Raw genomic sequence first — 27,954 nt, forward strand, 5'->3', positions numbered from 1 at the left:
TAGAAAATTTAAACGATACTATTAAAGGTATAAATACCCTGGATTTTTTTATTGTGGTGTATTCTCCAGTTTATCGTGTATTTAGTTTGAATTTCTTCATTTATTCCTTCCTTCCTTTCTTCTAAGATTTCTCCCGGTTTGCTTTCTTCCTTTCTCTTCGTGTTTCTTCTCCTTTTTCCTTTTGGCTATGGCGGCGTCTTTTCCAAATTGCACAAGTAGTTCACTGTTATTCGCTTTTCGTTTGACTAATAATGTTTATTGTTGTCGCGGATTTAAACTTTGCGGCCGGAAGACAATTTTAAACAATTAATTTGTCTACTAGAGGGACGATTTTAGTTGATTTGTGCGTGAGGGAGTTTGGCAAGCGATCGCGTTTATTGTTATTAAATAAGTTTAATTTAATTGTTTATTTGATTATTTAATATATTTTATTTATTTGTTTAAATTATTTTAACTTTGCTTTTTTTTATTTTTCACATTTCAACTTTTTCTTTTTTTTTTTTTTTTTCAACTTTACTGGTGGAGGTACTTTTTTTTCAACTTTACTGGTGGAGGTACGGAGACAGAATGACTTCTGTTCCGCATCCACAATTTATTTTGCCTTTGATTACATTTTGTGCAATATATAGGTACAATTATTTGAATTTAGAATTTAACATTGCATGAGGTGAGTTGGGGATTTGGACATAGTTAGTATTTAATATTTAGTTAGTATTTTTTTTTTTTTTTGCTTTAGGCTTAGATTATAGACAGAAACATGGACTGGTAACATTATCATCTTATATGTTTTGTTTACATTAATAATTTGTAGTAATTTTACAAAAAACATTGAAATTAGGTACTAATATTATACATTTTATTTCTTTTCAGGTACCCCCGCCAGAAGGACGGAAGCACCGAGTTGCTGGAGGCCTCAAGAGTCATTGGAGGTGAGTATTAGTTGTGATTTGGCAGGAAATTTGCTTCGGACGCTGGATGCGCGCCACTTGCCATATGTATGTCCGGAAAGCGTTGCAGGTAATTTATTGGTGGTAAGAATATGACGCGCCGCTGTCATTTGTTGGTTTTCTCTTCCACCCTCAGTGGTAGATGTTTGCGATTATTTATTTAGCTTGTTAAATTGCAGGTCAGCTTCGGCGGTCGTCGGGAAGAGGATGCCTGAAGAAAGGTCCGGAACAGCGGTCGTCACGTAGTTTTGGAGCTGCTGCCATTATTGTGGTGTGATCTGTCTCATTATGGCAGAGGAGTCGACAGTGATGATTGTGGCTTGGTCGTTCATCTAGGGTGGCTAGGTGCGCCGCGTTTTGTGGCCATTTCGTCAGGGTTTGCAGCTTGGAGCCTCCGGAACGTGATTAGTTGCCGAGGGCCGTCGCAACGATTGGGGCCATGGAAATGGAAGTAAAATTAGAGATTGGGTGAGTATTATATTTGTTATTTGATTTTGTGATTGTGTCATTTTGTGTTTTTTCAGGTACGTTTAGTGGGAGGTAAGTATGATATTTATAATTTTTTGTTTTTATAATTATTGCATTAATTTTGTTTTGTTTTATTTTTGTTTTTCAGGTACATTAGGTGGAAGCTAGTCTGGTGGTAAGTGTTATAATTGTTTTTAAGGTTGCATTAATATTTTGTTTTTCAGCTGCGTTTTGTAACTAATTGGGAGGCCCTTTGTTTTTGGAACATGGCAGCGGAAAAGCCGCGGGTTTAGGGTCGTCGAGTTGGCAATTAGATAAGTGTTTTGTTAAAGTAATTAATTCCCAGTTTTAGCTTGTGCTTCCTCGTTTCAGAATTTACAATCTTGGAAAGAGCAGTTGCATGCTTATCGTCAGCAAGATGGAGCCGCCTGTTGTCGCCTATTGTCGCCTGGTTATTTGCCTGTCCGGTTTGCTTTGTCCTTAATTAATTATATTTTGTATCATATTCTTATTAAAATTTTTCCTTTCGTTGTAGGTTAGCGGAAAATCCGTGGGAGATGCGATACTGAGGAAAGGAATTTTGTGTTTTTCTTTTCAGGTACATTTGGTGGGAGGTAAGTATTATATTTATAATTTATGTGTTTTTATAATTATTGCATTAATTTTGTTTTTGTTTTTCAGGTACATTTGGTGGAAGCTAATCTGGTGGTGAGTATTTTAATTGTTTTATGGTTACATTAGTCTTTTGTTTTACAGGTACGTTTTGTGACTAATTTGGAGGCCCTTTGTTTTTGAAACATTGCAACAGGAGAGCCGCGGGTTTAGTGTCGTCGAATTGGCAATTAGATAAGTGTTTATTTAAAGTAAATAATTCCCAGTATTAGCTTGTGCTTCCTTGTTTCAGAGTTCACAATCTTGGAAAAAGCAGTTGCGTGCTTTTCATCAGCAGGATAGAGTCGCCTGTTGGCGTCTATTAATTTGCCTGTCCGGTTTGTAAATTTATATTTGTCCTTAATTAATTTTCTTTGTATCCTATTCTTATTAATTTTCTTTTCGTTGTAGGTTTTCGGAAAAATTTGTGGAAGATGCGATACTGAGGAAAAGTATACAATTTGAGGACAAGTGGTACGGTTTAATTGTGTGACGTCAGCTCCGCGCTAGTGATCCTTATTGGAGAAGTGGCATCAGGAGGTGGAGACGGCATCGTAATGATGTCGATTTTTTTTGTGTTAAAAGGCAAAAAGTTGGCTTTTTTGTTTTACGTTTGGTGGAGCCGTCTCCTCTTGTCTAATGCATAGGATGTGGGTAAGCTATGTCTGCAGTGGGTGAGGTATTTGCTTTGTTTGATTTTATTTTGTTTATTTAATTTGTTGTTGATTGTTTACTTTTAGGTTTTAGCGTCAACTCGCTGTTGGCGCTCGTCAAGCTGGAAATTTATGGGAGCAGCAGAGTGTCCTGTTCGACGAGGTGGAAGCGTTGTTGGCCCGTCTTTTGCAGAGCATCAATTTGTGTAGATTTCAGCGTTGATAATAGATACTTCAAAGGACCGTGCGGCAAAAATTTCAGGTAAGTGACGTTTTTGTTTAACTTTAACTTTACTGGTGGAGGTACGGAGACAGAATGAGTTCTGTTCCGCATCCACAATTTATTTTGCCTTTGATTACAGTGTGTGTAATATATAGAACAATTATTTGAAATTTCGAATTTTACATTGCATGGGGTGAGTTTGGGGCTTGGACATAGTTAGTATTTAATGTTAAGTTAGTATTTTTTTTTGTAGGCTTTAGATTATAGTCAAAGACATGGACTGGTTACATTATCGTCTTGCATGTTTTGTTTACATTAATAAAATGTAATGATTTTACGAAAAACATTGAAATTTAGGACTAACATTGTATAATTTGTTTCTTTTCAGATACCCCCGCCAGAAGGACGGAAGCATCGAGTCGCTGTGGAGCCTTAGGAGTCATTACAGGTGAGTTTTTGTTGCATTTTGGCAGTCGTCTATTGCGGCCGTTGGAAGTGGGCCGCTGGCAACAAGTGTGTCCGGCCGGAGTTGCAGGTGATTTGTTCTCGGTTTCAGCATCCCTCGCCGCCGTCATTTGGTGATTTTTTTACATTTCAGGTGGAGGTACGGAGACAGAATGAATTCTGTTCCGCATCCACTACTTTATTTTGCCTTTGATTACATTTTATGCAATATATAGGTACAATAATTTGGATTTTGAGTTTAACATAGCTTGGGGTGAGTTTGGGGCTTGGACATAGTTAGTATAAATTATAGTTAGTATTTTTGTAGACTTGGATTTCAGACAATGACATGGATTGGTAACATTATTGACTTGCATGTTTAGTTTACATTTTTAAAATGAAATTAATTTACAATAAACATTAACATTTTAGGCTAACATTGCTTTATTTATTTCTTTTCAGGTACCTCCGCCAGAAGGACGGAAGCACCGAGTCGCTGGGAAGTCTCGGGAGTCATCACAGGTAAGTTTTGTTGTAAGTTGGCTGTGGTCAGTTGCGGCCGCTGGAAGCGAGTCACTTGCAACATGTTGCAGGTGATTTGTTCTCATCTGCGGCATCCCACGCAGCCGTCGTTTGGTGAAGATCCGTTATATCGTCAATGGCAGTTTTATGTAATTGTTTAATGAGTTCGTTTGTATTGCAGATGCATATTGCCGGTCGTCAGGAAGAGGAGTTGCGAGTTGTCCAACGCAGCCGTCAATGCGTTTTAATTGAGCTGCTGGCATTATGGTCGTGGAGTTCGTCTCGTGGCAGAGAAGTCGTCTGTGGGGATTGTAGTTCGGACAATCACCGAAGGGAGCCAGGTGCATCGCGTCTTGTGGCCATAGCTTCAGGATTGGTTGCTTGGGGCCGCCGGTTCGAGATTTGTTGCAGAGAGCCGCCGCAACGAGATTGCCATGGAAATGGATGTAAAAATAGAATTTGGTAAGTATAATATTTGTTGGTTGTTATTTGATGATTGCATTAATTTTTGTTGTTTCAGGTACATTGAGTGGAAATTAATTTAAGGTAAGTATTATATTTGTGTATATTTGTTTATATAGTAGCGTTTGTTATTGTTTTTCAGGTACTTAAGGAGGAAACTAGTCTTGGGTGAGTATTTATTGATTTAATAATTGCGTTGATTTTTGCTTTTCAGGTACGTTTTGTGAGGGCTAAGTTGGAGGCCCAGGTGCGCCGCGTCTTGTGGCCGTATCGCCAGGAGTGGCAGCTTGGGCCGCCGGTTCGAGGTTTGTTGCAGAGGGCCGCCGCAACTAAATAGGCATGGAAATGGATGCAAGAATAGTATTTGGTAAGTATTATATATGCTATTTGTTAATTATGTTTGCATTAATTTTTGTTGTTTCAGGTGCATTGAGTGGAATTTAATTTAAGGTAAGTATTATTTTGGTGTATCTTTGTTTATATAGTAGCGTTTATTATTGTTTTTCAGGTACTTTAGGACGAAACTAGTCTTGGGAGTATTTATTGCTTTTATAATTGCGTTGATTTTTTGCTTTTCAGGTACGTTTTGTGAGGGCTAAGTTGGAGGCTCTTGTTATTGTGTTATTGCAGCTGGAATGCCGCAATTTTGGAGTCATCAAGTTTGCAATTAGATAAGTATTACATTTTAAATATAAATTTCCCAGTAATAGCTTGTGTTCCTTTGTTTCAATAGTTGATGTCTTTGAAGCTGGAGCTACGTGCTTGTCGTCAGCAGGATGGAGCTGTCCACTAGCATCTGCTACTTTGTCTGTCAGGTTTGTTATTATTTATGTGTCCTTGATTAATTTATGTATTGCATTCTTATTTGTTTTCCTTTCATTACAGGTTAGGAGAGAATTCTTTGAAGATACAGACTGAGGAAAATTATGCAATTTGGGGACTGATTTTGAAGCTTTATAAAATGTCGTTTTAATAGATATAAGTATTTGTAAATTTAATTGGATGTATCCATGTCAAGATTGTTGTCTCTTCCTTGAGTAATTAATGCCAATAAAATGTCGATTTTCTTTTCTAAATTGTCGACTCTAATTGCTAAATTTCTTGTGGGGTCGTCCGATGATCCTTTTTTTAAGAAATGATTGGAGTTTCTTGGCGATGGTGTGGCTACATCAATAACTCTTTGTATAATACTAGCTCTGGCAGCTCTGCTGGTGGTCGGAGGGCTGTCATTGCTAGCTTGCATGGGATTTGGAGTGCCTTTTTCAGGTTCCTTGTCATTCTCTTCGCTCCTTTGTTTTCGGAGCATGTCCTGGTAATTTTCTAGATGTCTTTGCGCTGGGTTGCTTGTCTTGGGTGCCATTCTTGGCTTTGCGTTGTTTTTAGAAATTGTCCTACCCTTTTTGGGTATCTTGTTAATGTTTCGGCGCCATTTATTCAGCCGGCTTTGAATGGCAGTGTCGTGGGAAGAAGAACGTGGCCTTCTGTCGTTCATATTTTGGCGGAAAGGATTTAACATCGACTTTCTGGCTGCCTCCTGGCGAGCTTCAGCGATTGATCTGTTCAGGATCGCTTTTTCAACTTTACTGGTGGAGGTACGGAGACAGAATGACTTCTGTTCCGCATCCACAATTTATTTTGCCTTTGATTACATTTTGTGCAATATATAGGTACAATTATTTGAATTTAGAATTTAACATTGCATGAGGTGAGTTGGGGATTTGGACATAGTTAGTATTTAATATTTAGTTAGTATTTTTTTTTTTTTTTGCTTTAGGCTTAGATTATAGACAGAAACATGGACTGGTAACATTATCATCTTATATGTTTTGTTTACATTAATAATTTGTAGTAATTTTACAAAAAACATTGAAATTAGGTACTAATATTATACATTTTATTTCTTTTCAGGTACCCCCGCCAGAAGGACGGAAGCACCGAGTTGCTGGAGGCCTCAAGAGTCATTGGAGGTGAGTATTAGTTGTGATTTGGCAGGAAATTTGCTTCGGACGCTGGATGCGCGCCACTTGCCATATGTATGTCCGGAAAGCGTTGCAGGTAATTTATTGGTGGTAAGAATATGACGCGCCGCTGTCATTTGTTGGTTTTCTCTTCCACCCTCAGTGGTAGATGTTTGCGATTATTTATTTAGCTTGTTAAATTGCAGGTCAGCTTCGGCGGTCGTCGGGAAGAGGATGCCTGAAGAAAGGTCCGGAACAGCGGTCGTCACGTAGTTTTGGAGCTGCTGCCATTATTGTGGTGTGATCTGTCTCATTATGGCAGAGGAGTCGACAGTGATGATTGTGGCTTGGTCGTTCATCTAGGGTGGCTAGGTGCGCCGCGTTTTGTGGCCATTTCGTCAGGGTTTGCAGCTTGGAGCCTCCGGAACGTGATTAGTTGCCGAGGGCCGTCGCAACGATTGGGGCCATGGAAATGGAAGTAAAATTAGAGATTGGGTGAGTATTATATTTGTTATTTGATTTTGTGATTGTGTCATTTTGTGTTTTTTCAGGTACGTTTAGTGGGAGGTAAGTATGATATTTATAATTTTTTGTTTTTATAATTATTGCATTAATTTTGTTTTGTTTTATTTTTGTTTTTCAGGTACATTAGGTGGAAGCTAGTCTGGTGGTAAGTGTTATAATTGTTTTTAAGGTTGCATTAATATTTTGTTTTTCAGCTGCGTTTTGTAACTAATTGGGAGGCCCTTTGTTTTTGGAACATGGCAGCGGAAAAGCCGCGGGTTTAGGGTCGTCGAGTTGGCAATTAGATAAGTGTTTTGTTAAAGTAATTAATTCCCAGTTTTAGCTTGTGCTTCCTCGTTTCAGAATTTACAATCTTGGAAAGAGCAGTTGCATGCTTATCGTCAGCAAGATGGAGCCGCCTGTTGTCGCCTATTGTCGCCTGGTTTTTTTTTTTTTTTTTTTACATTTCAGGTGGAGGTACGGAGACAGAATGAATTCTGTTCCGCATCCACTACTTTATTTTGCCTTTGATTACATTTTATGCAATATATAGGTACAATAATTTGAATTTTGGAGTTTAACATAGCTTGGGGTGAGTTTGGGGCTTGGACATAAGTAGTATTAAGTTATAGTTAGTATTTTTATAGACTTGGATTTCAGACAATGACATGGATTGGTAACATTATTGACTTGCATGTTTTGTTTACATTTTTAAAATGAAATTATTTTACAATAAACATTAAAATTTTAGGCTAAGATTGTTTTATTTATTTCTTTTCAGGTACCCCCGCCAGAAGGACGGAAGCACCGAGTCGCTGGGAAGTCTCAGGAGTCATCACAGGTAAGATTTTTTTTTTTTTTTTTTTTTTTTTATTATTTTCAACGTCTGGTGGCGTTGTCATTTTATTGTCCTCTGATTTTTGCTTAAAAATATATAGTGACAATTTGTGGCAAATTACATTTTCGGATTTTTTGGCTGCAGATATGCATGCCATAGATTAAAGTAATAATTTATCATTAAAAATTGCGGGAGACATTTTTGAAATTACTTGGCGGCTGTCTTGCGCGCCATGGTTCTAGTGTGGAATTTAAATTTAAATATTACATTAGGATATAGCATATGGAATAGAAGTAGTTATGGTAAGTAAATTTTAATAATTGTTTAACAATGATGAGTCTCTAACTGGTGGCGGTGAATTACATTAATTTATAATTTAAATTTGAAGGAGAACATTTTTGAAATATTTGTCGGTAGTTTTATGCGCGCCATGTTTTTGAAATATTTGTCGGTAGTTTTTGCGCGCCATGTTTTTGAAATATTTGGCGGCAGTTTTTTGCGCGCCATGGTTCTAAAGTGGTATTTAAGTTTGAATATTACGTTACTTAGGAAATAGCTTATGGAATAGGAGAAAATAGTTAAGGTAAGTAATTTTAAGATAAAGTTTAACGATGATTTGGTATCCAGCGATGAGACTATAACAGAAGGCGGCGAGGATGAGCAGTTGCTGTCGTCAGATGATATGGATAGAACCGATGCCCATCCTCCGCTTTGGTTCACGTTCTGGCCGTCCATTAGTTGTTGTTGTTGCTGCTGGCTTCACTTGTAGTTACTATTACGCGCGCGCCTCTGTCGGTTTTATGATCTCAACTGACTTGCAAATTTGGGCTAGGCGCGAAGGCAGGCTTTTTCGATAGTCAGAAGGCGCGGCGGGATATCGATATGCTACCAATTTAATTTGTCGTCAGCCTATCGACTATCGGGCAGAAATACTGGAAGTGTTCAGGTTAGTATTTTCGGAATTCCAGTATTTTTCACCGCGCATGTCAGTGTCAATGGCATATGCAGGCAAGGGTCTCACTTCAAGCGGAAACGAGGCAGAAAAATTGTGTATGTATTTCTTATTGTAATATTTAATTTTTCTGCGCATTGCCCAATAGTAAAACCTGTTTCTGCTTTCAGTGGTGCTGATAACGTAGATGCTGCGGAGATGTCGGTGTGCTGCAATCATCGGTCGGCGTGGCCCGTCGACTTTGGTGCACGCACAACCTTTTGAGGAAAAAGTGAGCCGCAGTCAGCGTCATCTATAGGCTTCAGTTTGTCTGTGTGTATACGTGAGTACAGTCTGTGTGATGTTCCAATTTGAGCCGAGTCTCATGTTTGTATCTTTTTGAAAATTGCAGGTCCATTTCAACTGAGCAAGAAATTGCCATTAGGAGACTGCAGACAAACATTTCCTGCTGCTGCCGCCACTGTTGCTGACGTCTATAACTGCGCATACATAGTCCGCTGCCGTTGCTGCTATCCTGGCGCAGGTCCGGTGGGCAGAAACGGGCCGATTCCATCTTGTGGCCGTCCACCGGGCAGATAATCGTCATAATCTCCATCGCGCAGGCCCATGTGACTGGCCAACGACCTGGCGAGAAATACGGGCTCCGGAAAGTGCCAATTGGATTGTTCCGTGAGGTCATTTCCTGCTACTGCTGCCGCTGTTGTTGTTGTTGCTGCTGCTGGTGAGTGTGTCGCCGCCTAGTTCATTTCGATATAACCGATGCTTCAATTTTTCAGGGTGAAATCAGCCGCCAATTTAGGTGTACGAAGAAAAGCCAGGGCCAACATGAGTCGAGTCCTGGAATGCATGCAATTTGGCTATTGCTGCAATGAGATCTCTCTGCTGCTGCCGCCACCGTTGCTAACGCTGTTGCTGATGGATGTGTCGACGCCTAATGGATCTGCATATATGAGGGCTATTAGCAGTGCCGCCGCTCGCACCCAAGAGACGCCTCTGTTGCTGCTGCTGTTCCGAGAAATGGATGCGCCGCCGTTTCTATAAGAAAGTTGTCGGGCTTCTGTTGTTGCTGTTTCTGGTCTTGCTGCTGCTGTTTCTGTTGACGCTGCCATGGTAAGTTTAGGCTTTTGTTGGTCTCGTGCTCCTACTAATAATCTCTTCTTTCAGGGAGGAGACGCTAGTGAGGCGCCAGATGCAGTCCCGCGTCTTCAAAAAGAGAAGGCCGGCTTGCCAGGAGCGCTGACACTGCTACCACTGCCTTTGTGTCACCAGCTGCTTCTACTGGAGCGGAAATACCCAAAGTGCTGCTCCAACCATAAGATTTCCGACGACTTGCCGCTGCATAAGCATCCACTGGCGGATACTCTGGTACTAGGCGCTCCAGTATCCTAAATCAGGACTTCCTTAGTCTGTCCTGACGTCTGTCCCGTCAGTCCTGATGCGGTCATCCTATCAGTGGCGGGCGGGAAAGCATGCGCCGCAGTCCAGTGTCATATACAGGAAAAAGCCGGTTGTCCAGGAGAGCAGTTTTTATACCCTAGCTTGAGGGAGAAAAGGAAATTAATCCATTCATCTTTTTTCTTCCAGGGCGAAACATCAGAGGCCAAGCGAGGAGTCTGGTCGTCGGAATGTTGTCAAATGGAAAATGCTGCATCCAATTAAGTGCTGCTGCTGCCAATATTGCTGTTATTGCTGCTGCTGGAGTTGGTGTGGCCGCCTCAAGGTACCGCTACCCTGTTGAAGAAATGTTGCCACTGTCGTCATTCCGAGGATTGCATGCGCCGCTGTTGCTGCATTTCCAGACTGTTGCCACCGGGGGATGGACTGCGCGTGGCTGCCATGTTGCTGGTGACGCCCATGTCCAGGCCCGCTGCCGTCTCCTGCCCAATCAGTCCAGGCAGTCCCTGTGGACGCATACCGCCACTCGGCATCACATCGCCAAAGGACCGATTCTGGGATTTACTCGGCCAAGCATAGGCCGCCGATCCCGATGCCGCTGCCGTTGCTGCTACTGCTGCCGCTGGGGAAAGACCACGCCACGAGCTGAAGCAACCTCTCCTAAAAACGCCGAATTTGCAACGCCGTCGCTGAGCTCGGAGCTGAGAGCGTCACATTGGAGTTGGACCTTCAGATTTCAGGAACTTCAGCTCCCTCTTTCAGGGCCTACAGGAGTGGTGGGTGTGGCCAGCGAGCTGTTCAGCACACCGCTTGGTCTCTGCCGCCATTGTTGCTGGCCTTGCTGCTGTTGTTGTTGCTGCCTTGGTGAGCTAGAGCGCCCGATGCGCTGTTGTTTTTACTGTAGAGGTTTGGTGATTTAGTTTATTAGAAAAAAGAAAGAAAACTAAGACATATTATCTTTCTTTTAGGTTGGAGCGCCGGTGTGGCGTCCATTACAGCAGCAGATGGATCCATCAGGAGCCGATGAGTCACAGATCCCTCGGTTGGAAAGGAGAGATGGATTTTAATCACGCCCGGAGAGAAGATTTATATAAGCAGCCATCCAGCCATCGTAATTTTGTTGTCCAGTAGGTGTTTAGTTAAGTTAATTTTACCATTATATCTATAAGCGCATTTCCCTTTTTTATGTAACCTGTAAATTAGCCTTTAGCCTTTTTGTATTTCTTTCATTTCTTTTCAATATTTTTTTGCCACCCCTTCCGCCAGTTTAGTTATTTCTGCCTTCTGCACCTACCCTGGTTTGTTTTGATTTAATTTTTGTCCCCTTCGTAGTCAGGTAGGATTATTCGTTGTACATTTAATGGTTGCCCTCTAAATCTTTCTATAACTTCCTGCCTGGTTAGGTCGCCATTTCTATATTGTTTATTACATCGGTTTATTTCCGATTCACACCATCTATCTGGAGGCCACTTTTCGTTTTCCCTTTCTTTTCTTTCCCTCTCTTCCTGTTTTTTTATTCTTATGAGCTCTTTCTCCTCTTCCTCCAGTCTTAGCAGAGTAGGGAGTTCAGTTAGATGCGTTTGTCTTATTTTCTCTCTCTCGCTTCGCTTCTTTAAGGTTCTGCAGTCGTCTAGATCTGGGATTTTTAAGAGTTTAGGTGAGAGAGTCAGTCCAATCTGTTTTAGGGTGATGTGGTCCCTTGTCATTTTCAAGTATCTCTGCCTACTTCTTTCTAGTCTATTCGGGATATAGTGCCTAGAGAATATCCTGCGAACAACTATGTTTGGGTGCGATTTTGTAGTTTCTGAGAACCTATGGACAGCCTGTTGATAGAACTCTTCTACTGTTTTGACACAAAAACGGTCCCTTATAGTTTGGTTTTTCGTGTATCTTCCGGCTCTGAATATGTCCCTCATTTTCTTGTTTTCCTCAACTTGGAGCCGTCTTATCTGTGCATCTGTTACAAGAGGACCCCATGCTGCTATGGCATACTGCCATATTGGCGATAGAACTGATTTGAGGATCAGCATCTTAGTATTAGTAGGGAGTTTGCTTCTTTCGTTTAGGATCCATGACATTTTTCTATAGGCTGTCAAGTATTTACCCACTACCTTTGTGACATGAGGACTGAGTGTTAGTTTGCTGTCAAGGATTACGCCAAGGTATGATTGCTTGCTTTCCTTTTTCACAGCTTGACCCTTGATCTTCATAGTCTTTAGGTTTGTAGGTATGTCGTTTTTTAATGTATAGATGACATGTCCTGTTTTGGAAGCATTTACTGATATACCCCATTTGTCTGCCCAGTCCGAAAAAGTCCTAAGGTAGTTTTCGTTGTTTCTTGTGGCGGCAGTTGGTAGTATGTCTGAGCTGAGTACTATAGTGTCGTCTGCGTAAGTTGAGAGCATAATTCTTTCTGTTGGTGAGGGGCGGTGGATATATGGAAGAGGCATGTCTGAGGAGAAGATAGAATAGAGTAGTGGTCCAAGATTACTTCCTTGAGGCACCCCTGCGCCTATTTGTCCTGTTCTCGAGGTCTCTCCAGCTTGGTCTTTCACCTCGAACGTTCTGTTTGTAAGATAGCTCTCCAGAATGATGTATAGGTTGTATGGTAATATTTTAGCTAGTTTAAGCAGAAGGCCTTCATGCCATACCCTGTCGAAAGCCTCAGAGATGTCAAGGAAAACCGCTGAGCAGTATTCCTTTCGCTCAAAGGCCTCGAGGATGAACTGGGTGACCCTGGCTATTTGCTGCTCAGTTCCGTGCTCTTTTCTGAAGCCAAATTGGTGCAGTGGTATGGCTTTTTTGAATAGATCTACCCTAAAGAGTCTCTTTAGGAGTAGTCTTTCAAACATTTTAGAGAGGCCTGAGAGTAGACTAATCGGTCTGTATGACTTCGGGTCGTTTACACTTTTCCCTGGTTTCAATATCATCTTCACTTGGGCATGTTTCCAGGCGTCAGGGTAGTATCCAATTCTAAGTATTGAGTTGTTTTTTTTACTTTGTAGGTGGAGGTACGGAGACAGAATGAATTCTGTTCCGCATCCACAACTTTATTTTGCCTTTGATTACAATAAATGCAATATGTAGGTACAATAATTTGAATTTTTGAGTTTAACATAGCATGGGGTGAGTTTGGGGCTTGGACATAGTTTGTTAGTATTAAATTTAAGTTAGTATTTTATATGCATGGATTTCAGACATTGACATGATTGGTAACATTATCAGCTTGCATGTTTTGTTTACATTTATAAAATGAAATTATTTTGCAAAAAACATTAAAATTTTAGACTTTTTAAAACTTTGTAGGTGGAGGTACGGAGACAGAATGAATTCTGTTCCGCATCCACAACTTTATTTTGCCTTTGATTACAATAAATGCAATATGTAGGTACAATAATTTGAATTTTTGAGTTTAACATAGCATGGGGTGAGTTTGGGGCTTGGACATAGTTAGTATTAATTTTAAGTTAGTATTTTGTAGGCAAGGATTTCAGACATTGATATGATTGGTGACATTATCAGCTTGCATGTTTGTTTACATTTTTGAAATGAAATTATTTTGCAATAAACATTAAAATTTTAGACTAACATTGTTTTGTTTATTTCTTTTCAGGTACCCCCATCAGAAGGACAGGAGCACCGCGTCGCAGAGAGCCTCAGGAGTCATCACAGGTAAGTTTTGTTGCATTTTGGCGGTGGTCTGTTGAGGCCGCTGGAAGTGGGCAACTTGCAACAAGTTGCAGGTGATTTGTTCTCAGCTGCGTCATCCCACGCAGCCGTCGTTTGGTGAAGATCCGATTATATCGTCAATGGCAGCTTTATGCAATTGTTTAATGAGTTTGTTTGTATTGTAGATGCATATTGCCGGTCGTCGGGAAGAGTTGCGAAGAGTTGTCCAGCGCAGCCGTCATTGCGTTTTTATTGAGCGAAGGAAGCCAGGTGCGTCGCGTCTTGTGGCCATAGCTTCAGGATTGGTTGCTTGGGGCCGCCAGTTCGAGATTTGTTGCAGAGAGCCGCCGCAACGAGATTGCCATGGAAATGGATGTAAAAATAGAATTTGGTAAGTATTATATATGCTATTTGTTAATTATGATTGCATTAATTTTTGTTGTTTTTTTTTTTTTTTTTTTTATCTTTGTAGGTGGAGGTACGGAGACAGAATGAATTCTGTTCCGCATCCACAAATTTATTTTGCCTTTGATTACATTTTATGCAATATGTAGGTACAATTATTTGAATTTAGAGTTTAACATTGCATGGGGTGAGTTTGGGGCTTGGACATAGTTAGTATTTAATATTAAGTTAGTATTTTTTTTTCATAGGCTTTAGATTATAGACAGAGACATGGACTGGTAACATTATCATCTTGCATGTTTTGTTTACATTAATAAATTGAAATTAATTTACAAAAAACATTGAAATTTAGTACTAATATTGTACAATTTATTTCTTTTCAGGTACCCCCGCCAGAAGGACGGAAGGACCGAGTTGCTGGAGTCCTCGAGAGTCATTGGAGGTGAGTATTAGATGTGTTTGGCAGGGAATTTGCTACGGACGCTGGATGCGCGCCACTTGCAACATTTATGTCCGGATAGCGTTGCAGGTAATTTATAGGTGGAGAGTTTATCCCGCGCCGCTGTCATTTGGTGGTTCTCTCTGCCACCCTCAGTGGTAGATGTATGCAATTATTTATGGAGTTTGTTAAATTGCAGGTCAGCTTTGCCGGTCGTCATTGTTGTGGAGGGATCTGTCTCGTTTTGGCAGAGGCGTCGTCAGTTTAGATTGCGGCTTGGTCGTTCAACGAGAGTAGCTAGGTGCGCCGCGTCTTGTTGCCATTTCGCCAGGTTTGGCAGCTTGGAGCCTCCGGAACAGGATTAGTTGCCGAGGCCGTCGCAACGATTGGGGCCATGGAAATGTGTGAAAATAGAGATTGGGTGAGTATTTATTGTTATGATAGTGTAATTTTGTGTTTTTTCAGGAAATTAATGGGAGGTAAGTAGAAGGTAAGTATTGTGTTTATAATTGTTTGTTATTATTATTAATGCATTTATTTTGGTTTTGATTTCAGGTACATTAGGTGGAAGCTGATCTGGTGGTGAGTTTTCCAATTGTTTTTTGCAATTTGTTTGCTTGTTTATATGATTAATGCCTTTATTTTGATTTTGATTTCAGGTACATTAGGAGGAAGCTAATCTGGTGGTGAGTATTCTAATTGTTTTTTTTGGTTTTTTGTAATTTGTTTGTTTGTTTTTATAATTAATGCATTTATTTTTGGTTTTAATTTCAGGTACATTAGGTGGAAGCTAATCTGGTGGTGAGTGTTCTAATAGTTTTTTTTTTTTTTTTTTTGGTTGTATTAACATTTTGTTTTTTCAGGAACGTTTTGTAACTAATTTGGAGGCCCTTTGTTTTTGGAACATAGCAACAGGAGAGCCGCGGGCTTAGTGTCGTCGAGTTGGCAATTAGATAAGTGTTTTGTTAAAGTTCGTAAATCCCAGTATTAGCTTGTGCTTCCTTGTTTCAGAGTTTACGAGCTTGAAAGAAGCATTTGCGTGCTTATTGTCAGCGGGATAGAGTCGCCTGTTGGCGTCTATTTATTTGACTGTCTGGTTTGTTAATTTATATTTGTCCTTAATTAAATTTTCTTTTGTATCATATTCTTATTAATTTCCCTTCGTTGTAGGTTTTCGGAAAATTCGTGGATGATGCGATACTGAGGAAAAGTATACAATTTGGGAACAAATAGTGCGATTGATTTGTGTGGCGTCAGCTCCGCGCTAGTGATCCTTATTGGAGTAGTGGCATCAGGAGGTGGAGACGGCATCGTAATGTTGTCGATTTTTTTGTGTTAAAAGGCAAAAAGTTGGCTATTTTGTATTACGTTTGATGGAGCCGTCTCCTCTTGTCTAGTGCATAGGATGTGGGTAAGCTATGTCTGCAGTGGGTGAGATATTTGCTTTATTTGATTTGATTTTATTTTGTTTATTTAATTTGTTGTTGATTGTTTGCTTTTAGGTTTTAGCGTCAACTCGCTGTTGGCGCTCGTCGAGCTGGGAGTTTATGGGAGCAGCAAAGTGTCCTGATCGACGAGGTGGAAGCGTTGTTGGCCCGACCTTTGCAGAGCATCAATGTGTGTAGATTTCAGCGGTGATAATAGATAATTCAAAGGACCTTGCGGCAAGAAGTTTCAGGTAAGTGACGTTGTGCATAAATTGCTGCAGCGAGTCGCCTTGTATTCATCATGTTTCTGCCGAGCTAATCCTTTTCATATCAATATTCCGATTCGTCTTTTAGGCTCTGGTTGGTTTTTTCCGTATCATTTCGTCAGGATCAGCTGGAGTGCGTTGTAGTAAGCTTGTTTGTCCGGGTGCGTTGAGGTGAGTGTTGTTTATATTCTTTTGCCATTTTCTAATTGAAATTAGTATTCCAGACAAATTTGGCTGCGTCGAGGAGGTTGATGACCGTGAAGGAGTTTGGAGCGGACTGACGTGCACTTTTCCATCAGATATTTATATCGTTAGAATAAATATAAGTATAAGAGTAGATTTAGTTGGATGTATCCATGTCAAGATTGTTATGTCTTCCTTGAATAATTAAGGCCAGTAAACTGTCAATTTTCTTTTCTAAATTGTCGACTCTATTTGATAAGTTTCTTGTGGGGTCGTCGGGGAATCCTTTTAGTAAGTAAGGATTGGAGTTTCTTGGCGATGGCGTGGCTTCATCAATAATTCTTGGCTTGAAGCTAGCTCTGGCAGCTCTGCTGGTGGTCGGAGGGCTATCATTGCTAGCTTGCTTGGGATTTGAGTTACCTTTTTCAGGTTCCTGGTCATTTTCTTCACTCCTTTGTTTTCGGAGCATGTCCTGGTAATTTTCCAGATGTCTTTGCGCTGGATTGCTTGTCTTGGATACCAGTCTTGGCTTTGCGTTGTGTTTTGAGGTTGTCCTACCCTTTTTGGGTATCTTGTTAATATTTCGGCGCCATTTATTTAGCCTGGTTTGAATGGCAGTGTCGTGGGAAGAAAAACGTGGCCTTCTGTCGTTCATATTTTGGCGGAAAGGATTTAACATCGACTTTCTGGCTGCCTCCTGGCGGGCTTCAGCGATTGATCTGTTCAGGATCGCTGAGCTGTGTGGCAGCCGTGGGGTGTTATTGCGTGGAGTAGGGCCTTGACGTCTATAGAAATTGATAGTTGCGTCTTTAATTGTACGTATTTTGTTTGTGTCAATGTTGTTAGCCGCAAGCTTTTGTTTTTCTGCCTTGTAAACGGGGCATCCCTTGTATGCACTAATGTGCTCTCCAGAGCAGTTGACGCAGGTAGCAGGGGTGGTTCTTGGCTTGGTGCAACAGGATGACAGGTGGTCGCCAGCGCATTTCATGCATCTTGGTGGCCTCATGCATGTGTTCTTGGCATGCCTGAAGCCCTGGCATCTGTAGCACTGGACCGGCTCCCGTGTCCTGTTTTTCCTTTCAATATCCACTCTTTGCCCACCGATTTGTTTGAGTGAGATAATTTTGATATGACTGCCGTCCTTGGCCATGACGATCTCAACTTCAAACATGCGCATGGGCCCACCTGTAGCCGGGTTCGTCATATTTCTGACGAAGCGAGCTGTGAATCCGAGAGTCAGCAACTCCTTGACAATCCACGAGCATGGAGTGGAGTGGTGGAGATGTCTGATTACTACTCGGAAGCCCCTCTCGGACTTTGGCTGGTTGGTAAATAGAGGAAAGCCGTTTGCTATGAGGACATCTTTGATTTTGTGGTAGGCGGTCATGTCCTTGGCCTGGATCCTGACCCCGTTCCTTTCGGTTGCCCTGGTAGTGTAGCTGGAGACTCCTGCTGTATAGTTTAGCTTTTCCAGGAGCGGGACAATTTCTTTGACGTCGTCAACAAGTATTGGTGGCGCTCTGCAGCTTAGTGGCACAAGTTTCCAAGGCGGCAGCTCAGCATCTGTATTTTGAGGGGGTGCCGTCGTAGCGCTGCATGCAGGAGCATTGGTGCTGCAGGATAACGGCTGGTGTGAGAGTTGGTTCCTGGTTTTGGATTCTTCATATACAGATTTGGCTGCCTTGCTTTGGAAAACAGGTGTGGTGAGGGGTGGGAAAATGCTGGGAGATTTGAAATTGGTGGTCACGCATAGTCGTTTATTTGGCGTCTTGAAACTGGAGCAGTCCAGATCGTCATTAGTTCTTTTGGCCGGGGTTTTCGTGGTTGGAGCCAGAACTGGAGGTGCCACAAAGATTGGACCTGTTCCAGCAACCACTTCCGAGAAACTCATAGGTTGCTCGTCTGGGCTCTTGGATGGTGATTTAAATAAGTCCCGCTTGGCAGCAGGCCGACTAAGGGTGAGAGCTGTTGTTAAGTTCCCCACAGTGGGCATGGATCTGTTGTTGGGTTTTAATTTTAAATCACCCTGAGTATCAGGGCGTAAAGAAGCACTCCTATGATGAGGGGAAATGCTTCTTTTCCCAGTATTTGCAGAGCGAGTGGTGGGTTTCTTGCTTAGGCTGAGTTTAGAAATGTCCGGCTTAGGGTTAAAAATTGACCAGAAAGCTTTGGCAGTTGTACTTGGTCTTTCCTCCTGCTTGCTTTCGTTAATTTGTATAATTGGTGGAGCAATTTCACCACTGTCAATTACATTGGCTTTGTTGGGTTGGGTTTTTGAATTGGCAAGCGCGGGAGATTTAGAGCAGCTTTCTAAATTTGTTTCGGCGGCTTTATTTGTTTGCGTGTGTGTAATAGAAGGAGGGGAAAATTCTGTGTCCGTATTAGTGGCTGCGGCTGCATTAGTGCAGGTCGCTGTGGTGGATAAAAACTCTCTTTGAGTAGCGTCGGTGTTTGTGTATGCGCCTGTATTTGTTTGAGTCATTGTGGGGAGTGAGTTTCGCTTGTGTGTTTGTGAAGAGAATGGAGGAGAAGAAAGCGATTTCCCCTTCGAGATGCTGCTTTTGGCGCCAACATTGGCTGCAGCAGTATTGGTAATCGAGAGGGGGTCTCTTTGGGCATTTTTGGCATTTACATTCTCTTTCATATTTAGAGAAAGGGAATTAAAGAAATTCATGGCTACCCAAGAAGAGTTAATTGGGCTTTTCTTTTGTTTTAAAGGCAATTTCTTCTGGTTAATATTGGTCGTTTTAACCAGGGAATTGCCAGACCCGTGAGACATAGGCGAAATATTTACGTGAATAGGGGAAGATCGCTCGCTAGAGGTAATTGAAAGCACCTCGTCTTCCGAGAAAAGGTGGTCAGAACTGGACATTTTTATTTTTTGTTATATTTTTTTTTTTTTTTGTTGGTGCTGTCATTTTATTGTACTCTGATTTTTGTTTTAAAAATATATAGTTACAATTTATGGCATTTTACATTTTTGGATCGGCGGCAGTTGTGCGCGCCTTGGCTATAATAGTTATTTAAGAATTACAATTTCGAGGACAATTTTGATTTGCTTGGCAGCAGTTATCCGCGCCCTGATTTAAGTTAAGATTTTACGTTAAGTAGCCTTAGCTTACGGTAGTTAAAAATATTTATAAGTAGTAGTAGTTTTAAGTTTAAGTAATTTTATGAGAGAAAATTTGTAGTATTAGTGGGAAACAGTTTTGGGTGGATGTATATTCTAAATTAAATTGTTGTGGCATAGGATTCCAGCGATGAGACTCTGGCTGATGGCGGCGACGACGAGCAGTTGCTATCGTCCGAGGAGATAGATAGCACAGTTGCCCATCCTTCACTTTGGTTTCCATTGTGTCCGTCCATTTTGTATGCCGTTCCGTCTTGTTCACTTTGGGTAGCTGTTGCACTGGTGCCTCTGTCGGATTTTTAATCACCACTGACGCGCCGTTTTGGTCGGGAAGCCTAGGCGGGCTATTGGACTTCGATAAATCGGAGGGAAAAAACACGGCTAGTAATCGGCGTTCTGGCGATTTTCCCGTCAGAATGGTAACCGATATATCGCTTCGCGTTGGCCGATGTCATTGGTCATTGTCAGTAGCTGGTCTCACTACTCCTGGGCTTCGATAAATCGGGGGTAAAAGCAATATAGCTGGTAATCGATGTTCTGGCATTTTTCCCGCCAGAATCTTTATCGATACCCTGCTTCGCGTTAGCCGGTATTCCAGGTCATTCTCGGTAGCTGGTCTCACTACTACTTGGAAAAGGGAAAGGAAAACATATGTTACCTTTGTTGATGTAAATTGTGATGTAGTTTTCTCCTTTTTTGTACCGCAAACTAAATATTATTATTTCTTTCAGCGTCGCTGCTCATCGCGCCACCGCGGAGATGCCATCGTGTCCCAGGCATCGGCCCATCTGGCCCGTCAGGCCTGATGCAAGCGTCCATTCTGTGGCGGGTGGAAAAATGCGCCGCAGTCCAGCGTCGTCTGATGGAAACGCTCCGGTTTGTCAGGGATGCAGTTACATACAAATCTGAAGGAAACAAACTGATCCAGATTTCTTTCTTCCAGATTTGAATCGCCGGTGATTGTTGTCCAGGATGATTGTCCAGTGGTCAGGTATGGAGTCGGAAAAACAATGATCAGCTGGCTCGCCAAAATATTCAGGCATCCGGAAGGAAGGATTTGTCCGCAGGATAATCGACGTCTCATACTTCGTAAGTCCAATCGATTGGCAAGGTATGCGACTGAGGCCGAAACCATTCCCTGCTACTGCTGTCGCTGCCGCCGCTGCTGTTGTTGCTTATGGTGGTGGTTGCGTCGCCGCCGCTGTTGCTGTTGGTGGTGAAAGCGTCGCTGCTGTTGTTGTTGCTGAAGGTGACTACGTAGCTGCTGCTGCTGCTGGTGGTGGTGGCTGCGTCGCTGCTGGTGGCGTCCGCGTCGCTGCTGTTGTTGCTGTTGGTGGTGGCTGCGTCGCTGCTGGTGGTGCCTGCGTCACTGCTGGTGGTGCCTGCGTCGCTGCTGGTGGTGCCTGCGTCGCTGCTGGTGGTGGCTGCGTCGCTGCTGGTGGTGGCTGCGTCGCTGCTATTGCCGCTGCCGGTGGCGGCTGCGTCGTTGCTGTTGTTGCTGCTGGTATTTTATTTTTTTTTTCCCTTTGTATTTTTCAGGTGCCTAGGCTGGACGGTTTTTGGAGGTAAGTATTATATTTGTATTTGTTTATTTATATAGTTGCATTATTTGTTGTTTTTCAGGTATATTTTTCAGGTCGGCTATTCTGAAGGTGGGTATTATGTTTGTTTTAAATTGCATTAAATTAAGTTTGTTGTTATAATTGAATTAATATTTGTTTTTGTTTTCAGGTACATTTGTTGCAGCTCAGATTGAGGCCGACGCTGCTGGGATCCCTTGGTTTTGATTTCTTTACGTTTGCGATTATTCTGGAGGTAAGTATTACGTTTGTTGTTTTAATTGCTTTTATATTTGTTTAATTTTCCAGGTACGTTTGTAGCAGCTGATATTAAGGCCGACGCAACTGGGATGCCAAGAACACGCCGGTTTTCAGGAATGAAATTTTATTGTATTTTTAGGAAAGAGAAGGAAGACTAAAAAATTATTCTCTTTCTTTCAGGAAAACGGTGGTGAAGTGACAGACAAAGCGGCTGATGGAGTCTTCATAAAGCGGCGATTGTTTCAGGCACAAATCCATCAGTTTGGAATGAGAGACGGATCGCCAGTGATGCATTCACCATCTCGCCAGGATAGCGCAATTCGATTGCGCAGTCTATATCATCCAGTAGGTGTTATAAGTTGGATTTTACCATTTATATGTAAGACATTTCCCTTTATAGAATAACCTGTAAGTGAGCCTTTAGCCTTTTTTATTTATTTCTTCTCTATTTATATATTTTGCCACCCCTTCCGCCAGTTTTGGTTAATTCTGTATTTTGCTTTTTTCTGATTTATTTTAATTTTGTTCTTGGTCTCCTTCGTAGTCGGGTAAGATTATTCTCTGTACATTTAGTGGTTGTCCTTTAAATATTTCTATTATTTCCTGTCTGGTTAGATCGCCCCTTCTATATTGCTTATTATATAGGTTGATTTCTGATTCGCACCATCTATCTGGAGGCCACTTTTTGCTTTCCCTTTCCCTTCTTTCTATCTCTTCCTGTTTTTTTATTCTTCTAAGCTCTTCCTCTTCTTCCTCTAGTCTCAGCAGGGTGGGGAGTTCAACTAGATGTGTTTGCCTTATTTTATCTCTCTCCTTTCGCTTTTTTAGGGTTCTGCAGTCATCTAGATCAGGGATTTTTAGAAGTTTAGGTGAGAGGGTTTGTCCAGTCTGTTTTAGGGTGATATGGTCCCTTGTCATTTTCAAGTACCTCTGCCTGCTTCTTTCTAGTCTGTTCGGGATAAAGTGCCTAGAGAAGATCCTGCGAACAGATATATTTGGGTGTGATTTTATGGTTTCTGAGAACCTGTGGACAGCCTGTTGGTAGAATTCTTCTACTGTTTTGACTCCAAATCGGTCCCTTATAGTTTCGTTTTTCGTATATCTTCCCGCTCTACATATGTCTCTCACTTTCTTATTTTCCACAACTTGAATCCGTCTTATCTGTGCATCCGTAACAAGGGGACCCCAGGCTGCTATGGCATACTGCCATATTGGTGACAGGACTGACTTAAGGATCAGCATTTTAGTCTTTGTAGGGAGTTTGCTCCTTCCGTTTAAGACCCATGTCATTTTCTTGTAGGCTGTAGTGTATTTGCCCACCAGCTTTGTGACGTGGGAACTAAGGGTTAGCTTGCTGTCAAGGATTACGCCAAGGTATGATTGTTTGTTTTCAGTCTTTATTGTTTGACCCTTTATCTTCATAGTCTTTATATTTTTTGGTAAGTCGTTTTTTAATGTGAAGATGACATGTCCAGTTTTAGCAGCGTTTATTGATATACCCCATTTGTCCGCCCAGTCGGAAAATGACTTAAGGTAGATTTCGTTGTTTCTTGTGGCAGCAGTTGGTATTATGTCTGAGCTAAGGATCATAGTGTCGTCTGCGTATGTTGAAAGCATAATTCTTTCTGTTGGTGAGGGGCGGTAGCTATGTGGAAGAGGCATGTCTGAAGAGAAGATAGAGTAAAGTAGTGGTCCAAGATTGCTTCCTTGAGGCACACCTGCGCCTATTTGTCCTGTTCTAGAAGTCTCTCCAGCTTGGTCTTTGACCTCAAACGTTCTATTTGTGAGGTAGCTCTCCAGAATGATATATAGGTTGTAAGGTAGTATCTTAGCTAGCTTAAGTAATAGTCCCTCATGCCATACCCTATCAAAAGCTTCTGTTATGTCAAGAAAAACAGCTGAGCAGTATTCCTTTTTCTCAAAGGCTTCCAGAATGAACTGTGTGACCCTGGCTATTTGCTGCTCAGTTCCGTGCTCTTTTCTAAATCCAAATTGGTGCAGAGGTATAGCTTTTTTGAATAGGTCTACCTTAAAAAGTCTTTTTAAGAGTAGTCTTTCAAAAATTTTTGAGAGTCCCGAAAGTAGACTAATCGGCCTATATGATCTTGGCTCGTTAGTACTTTTCCCTGGTTTTAGAATCATTTTTACCTGTGCATGCTTCCAGGCTTCAGGGTAGTATCCTAATCTAAGTATGGAGTTATAGATTAGGATAAGGTACAGGGTAGCTTTAGTCGGTAGAGTTTTTATTAGCTGGTTTGTTATAAAGTCTTTTCCCGGTGCTTTACTGTTCTTTAAGTTTTTTATTTCGTCATTCAATTCTTTTAGAGTAATGGGTAGGTTATGTGGGTTTTTGTTTAGATTATGTCGTTCGGTTTGCATGCTTTCCTTAATTATTTTTAGTTCAGTATTAACTCTATTTATGTGGTAATCAGGTACATTATTATTTGGCTTAAATCTTCCTTCCAAATGGGAGACAAATGCTTCTGTTGTCTCCTTTATCGTTTTTGTCCATTTTGGTCCGTTTTGGGTTTCTAATTTGAGGGGAAAATTAGGCTGATTTGTCCTTTTGCCTTCGTCTAGCAGTTTCCACATTTTTCTCATTCTGTCCGGGTTATTTGTGTCTATTCCTTCAACTTGCTCATTGATTCTATTTTCTCTCAAGATTTTTATTGCTTTTTTTAGTCGATTTTCAGCAGCTTTTAGTTTTGCTTTGTCCTCGTCCGTTCTAGTAGCTTTAAAAACTCTGCTTAGTGTTCGTTTTTCCTCCAGCAGTCTGCTTGTGGTTTCGTCCAGTGCTAGGGTATGACTTTTTCTGTTAGCTTGCCTTCTTCTGGAGTTTTCAGTTGTTCTTAGGGTGGGAGTTGATTCCGCAACCGAGTCCTTTATGTTTTTCATGAAGATATTTATGGCGTCGTTTATATCTTCTGCTACCCTTATCTCAGTGTTTAATAGTACCTTTCTTTCCAGGACTTTCTTAAAAAGCTCAATGTTAGTGTTTTTCTTGAGGATATTGTGGTTTTGTTTTTGCAAGGAGAGAGTGTTTATATCTAGGTTTATCTCTAGTAATATGGGAAGATGGTCTGAGGATAGATCCGCCCTTGAAGAAATTCTTTTTTCAAATCTTCCAAGCCCTTTACAGATGGAGAAATCTATTGCTGACGGGTTTTTCCTTGTGTCGTGCGGGAAATGTGTCGCACAGCCAGTAGCAATGATCTCAGCCAAGGAGTCTGCTTTAACTGCTTCGAAGAGTGCGGCGCCACGTTGGCAGGCGCGTATACAGCCCCATTGCCTATGTTTTGCATTCCAGTCGCCACATAGGATGAACTTAGACTGTCCTCCCAAAGTTTTCTCAGCAAAATTGAGAACGTCAGTAAAATGGTGGGACGACCACTTTGGTGTGGGCGGACAGTAGACAGATGCTATTACTATCATTTCGCTGCGTCTGTTGTTGTCTGGAAGCAAGACTATTGGTGCACTCTGTATGCATTCTTTTTCAATTGGTTTTAAGGCCATATGTCGAATACTGCTGTTTACTATAGTGGCGGCTCCTCCTCTCTTGCTAGAGACAGGATTTTGGGCTAAGTATGTGAAGAATCCTGGCAGCTCTAGTTTGGTGGATTTGTTGTCAAGTCTGGTTTCAGTGACTATGACTATGTGAGCATCAATATTTACGATGAACAGCTTGAGCTCATCTAGTTTATTATTAATCCCACCAGCATTCCAAAAAGCGATTTTAAGTATGTCCCTGTTTCCCGTCTGAGCCATAAGAGACGTCACTTTCTGATGATACTAGAAAGAGCGTTTAGACAAAGATTGGATCTCGGAAAGGATTTTTTGGAGATTTTGGACAATCTTTTCTTTGGTTTAGTAGGCTAGTGACGATTTCTAGGAGGTTGTTTAGCTTCTTTTCCATCCCTTCAATGCGATTTAAAATGTATTGCTCCTGACTAGGCTCCTTGGATCCGTAATTAGGGATATCTTCAGCTATTGGGGGTGGGCGGAAGTGAGTGAGATGTGTGTTGGCCGGGTTTAGGACGCTGTTTGGATTTTTCCTGCTTTCTTCTAGAGACGCCAGGACCTTTTTACTAGTTGTCGGCGGGCTTGTTTCCTTCCTCAGTTTCTTGTCCAGATTCCTCATTCTATTTAGGCGTTTGCTTATGGATATATTCCTTTGCGTCATCTTTACTTGGCTTATTTTAGCGGGTATTTTAGTGTTGTTTACGGTGCGTGGGGGGGGGTGTGTGTAGGGCTGTTTATTGCGGGACGTCTGCAGGTGCGTGGGTTTTGGGTAGGGCTGTTTATTGCGGGGCGTCTGAAGGTGCGTGGTTTTTTTTTACTTTGTAGGTGGAGGTACGGAGACAGAATGAATTCTGTTCCGCATCCACAACTTTATTTTGCCTTTGATTACAATAAATGCAATATGTAGGTACAATAATTTGAATTTTTGAGTTTAACATAGCATGGGGTGAGTTTGGGGCTTGGACATAGTTAGTATTAATTTTAAGTTAGTATTTTGTAGGCAAGGATTTCAGACATTGATATGATTGGTAACATTATCAGCTTGCATGTTTGTTTACATTTTTAAAATGAAATTATTTTGCAATAAACATTAAAATTTTAGACTAACATTGTTTTGTTTATTTCTTTTCAGGTACCCCCATCAGAAGGACAGGAGCACCGCGTCGCAGAGAGCCTCAGGAGTCATCACAGGTAAGTTTTGTTGCATTTTGGCGGTGGTCTGTTGCGGCCGCTGGAAGTGGGCAACTTGCAACAAGTTGCAGGTGATTTGTTCTCAGCTGCGTCATCCCACGCAGCCGTCGTTTGGTGAAGATCCGATTATATCGTCAATGGCAGCTTTATGCAATTGTTTAATGAGTTTGTTTGTATTGTAGATGCATATTGCCGGTCGTCGGGAAGAGTTGCGAATAGTTGTCCAGCGCAGCCGTCATTGCGTTTTTATTGAGCGAAGGAAGCCAGGTGCGTCGCGTCTTGTGGCCATAGCTTCAGGATTGGTTGCTTGAGGCCGCCAGTTCGAGATTTGTTGCAGAGAGCCGCCGCAACGAGATTGCCATGGAAATGGATGTAAAAATAGAATTTGGTAAGTATTATATATGCTATTTGTTAATTATGATTGCATTAATTTTTGTTGTTTCAGGTACATTGAGTGGAATTTAATTTAAGGTAAGTATTATATTGGTGTATATTTGTTTATATAGTTGCGTTTATTATTGTTTTTCAGGTACTTAAAGAGGAAGCTAGTCTGGGGTGAGTATTTGATTGCTTTTATAATTGCGTTGATTTATTTGCTTTTCAGGTACGTTTTGTATGGGCTAAATTGGAGGCCCTTGTCATTGTGTTATTGCAGCTGGAAAGCCACGATTTTGGAGTCATCAAGTTTGCAATTAGATAAGTATTATATTATAAATATATATTTCCCAGTAATAGCTTGTGTTCCCTTTTTTCAATAGTTGAAGTCTTGGAAGCTGGAGCTGCGTGCTTGACGTCAGCAGGATGGGGCCGTCTGTTATCGTCTGCTACTTTGTTTGTCCGGTTTGTTATTATTTATGTGTCCTTGAGTAGTTTTTATATCGCATTCTTATTTATTTTCCTTTCATTGCAGGTTAGGAGAGAATTCGTCGATGATGCAGGACAGGGGAGAAATATACAATTTGAGGACAAGTTTTGCAGCGTAAGGGTGTGGCATCTGCGCCACGCAAATGATCTTTATTAAAGCATTGGCGTCAGGAGGTGGAGACGGTATCATAAAATTGTCAGATTTTTGTATCTATAATCGCAAATGTTGGCGATTTTGTTTTGCTTTGACGGGGCCCGTCTCCTGGTTTGCGTGCGCGTCATCGGCAGGATGAGGTCGTATTTTTGTGTCTGCTGGTTTGCCTGTCAGGTTTGTAATTTCCTGTGTGTCCTTGATTAATTTATTATTATATTATTATTAATTTTCCTTTCATTATAGATTCTCAGGAATTCATTGGAAAAAAAAAACGGAATTGTGGAAATTATACAATTTGGAGACGGATTTTAATTCTTTTTAATTTGATGTCAGCTCCGGGATAATGATCCTTGTTAGTGCAGTGGCATCAGGAGGTGGAGACGGCGTTGTAAGATTGTCAAATTTTTGTGTTTATAATCACAAAATATGGTGATTTTGTTTTTCTTTGCAGGGCTCGTCTTCTCTTGTTGGTTGCTTTGGATCACCAGTTGGCTGTGTTTATTGAGGTAAGTGCTTTATTTGATTGTCTTTGTTAATTTTCTTATTGGTTAATTGTTTTGTTTTCAGGTTTAGCGTCTCTAATGTAGGCGCTCGTCGATCTGAGAGAATTTAAGAGTAGTGGAAAGGATAGATTTTGCAGCTCCGCGCTGAGAGCCCTGAACGAAGCGTAGGCAGCTTATATGGCCCGTCTATTGCAGTGCAGCACTGCAAGTGGATTGCATCGGAGATAAGGGATACTAATCGGGACCGTGTGGCAAGGAGGTTCAGGTAAGTGACGTTGTGCATAAATTGCTGCAGCGAGTCGCCTTTTATTCATCATGTTTCTGCCACACTAATCCTTTTCGTATCGATCTACCGCTTCATCTTATA

General features: G+C 41.4%; 6 long non-coding RNA genes across 25 annotated transcripts; all 6 read left to right on the forward strand.

Moving 5' to 3' along the window:
• Positions 1-892: 892 nt before the first annotated feature.
• LOC116802589 lies at positions 893-2,137 on the forward strand. Of its 2 annotated transcripts, XR_004362913.1 has the most exons (4): positions 893-1,415; positions 1,472-1,487; positions 1,564-2,029; positions 2,097-2,137. It is a non-coding gene; the product is annotated as an uncharacterized LOC116802589 (long non-coding RNA). The 2 variants fall into 2 exon arrangements; XR_004362912.1 differs by lacking the exon at positions 2,097-2,137 and having other exon boundaries at positions 1,564-2,065.
• A 2,216-nt stretch (positions 2,138-4,353) lies between these two features.
• Positions 4,354-4,733, forward strand: LOC116802591. Its single transcript, XR_004362915.1, has 3 exons — positions 4,354-4,370; positions 4,429-4,454; positions 4,513-4,733. It is a non-coding gene; the product is annotated as an uncharacterized LOC116802591 (long non-coding RNA).
• Positions 4,734-6,300: 1,567 nt separating this feature from the next.
• On the forward strand, positions 6,301-7,287 carry LOC116802590. Its single transcript, XR_004362914.1, has 3 exons — positions 6,301-6,823; positions 6,880-6,895; positions 6,972-7,287. It is a non-coding gene; the product is annotated as an uncharacterized LOC116802590 (long non-coding RNA).
• A 6,752-nt stretch (positions 7,288-14,039) lies between these two features.
• LOC116802588 lies at positions 14,040-16,645 on the forward strand. Of its 16 annotated transcripts, XR_004362911.1 has the most exons (7): positions 14,437-14,951; positions 15,086-15,112; positions 15,190-15,216; positions 15,305-15,331; positions 15,394-16,208; positions 16,312-16,394; positions 16,448-16,645. It is a non-coding gene; the product is annotated as an uncharacterized LOC116802588 (long non-coding RNA). The 16 variants fall into 16 exon arrangements; XR_004362910.1 differs by having other exon boundaries at positions 14,437-15,112; XR_004362905.1 differs by adding an exon at positions 14,063-14,077 and having other exon boundaries at positions 14,475-14,533; positions 14,730-16,208.
• Positions 16,646-19,309: 2,664 nt separating this feature from the next.
• Positions 19,310-21,753, forward strand: LOC116802584. Of its 3 annotated transcripts, XR_004362887.1 has the most exons (7): positions 19,310-20,204; positions 20,268-20,412; positions 20,480-20,625; positions 21,076-21,101; positions 21,160-21,188; positions 21,268-21,351; positions 21,405-21,753. It is a non-coding gene; the product is annotated as an uncharacterized LOC116802584 (long non-coding RNA). The 3 variants fall into 3 exon arrangements; XR_004362886.1 differs by having other exon boundaries at positions 19,314-20,204; positions 20,268-20,625; positions 21,537-21,753; XR_004362885.1 differs by having other exon boundaries at positions 19,315-20,204; positions 20,268-20,625.
• Positions 21,754-26,879: 5,126 nt separating this feature from the next.
• LOC116802586 lies at positions 26,880-27,947 on the forward strand. Of its 2 annotated transcripts, XR_004362891.1 has the most exons (5): positions 26,880-26,906; positions 26,977-27,258; positions 27,328-27,472; positions 27,536-27,590; positions 27,652-27,947. It is a non-coding gene; the product is annotated as an uncharacterized LOC116802586 (long non-coding RNA). The 2 variants fall into 2 exon arrangements; XR_004362890.1 differs by having other exon boundaries at positions 27,328-27,590.
• The last annotated feature ends 7 nt before the right edge of the window (positions 27,948-27,954 follow it).

This window comes from Drosophila sechellia, unplaced genomic scaffold, assembly GCF_004382195.2.
Source record: "Drosophila sechellia strain sech25 unplaced genomic scaffold, ASM438219v1 U_167, whole genome shotgun sequence".
Taxonomy (NCBI): domain Eukaryota; kingdom Metazoa; phylum Arthropoda; class Insecta; order Diptera; family Drosophilidae; genus Drosophila; species Drosophila sechellia.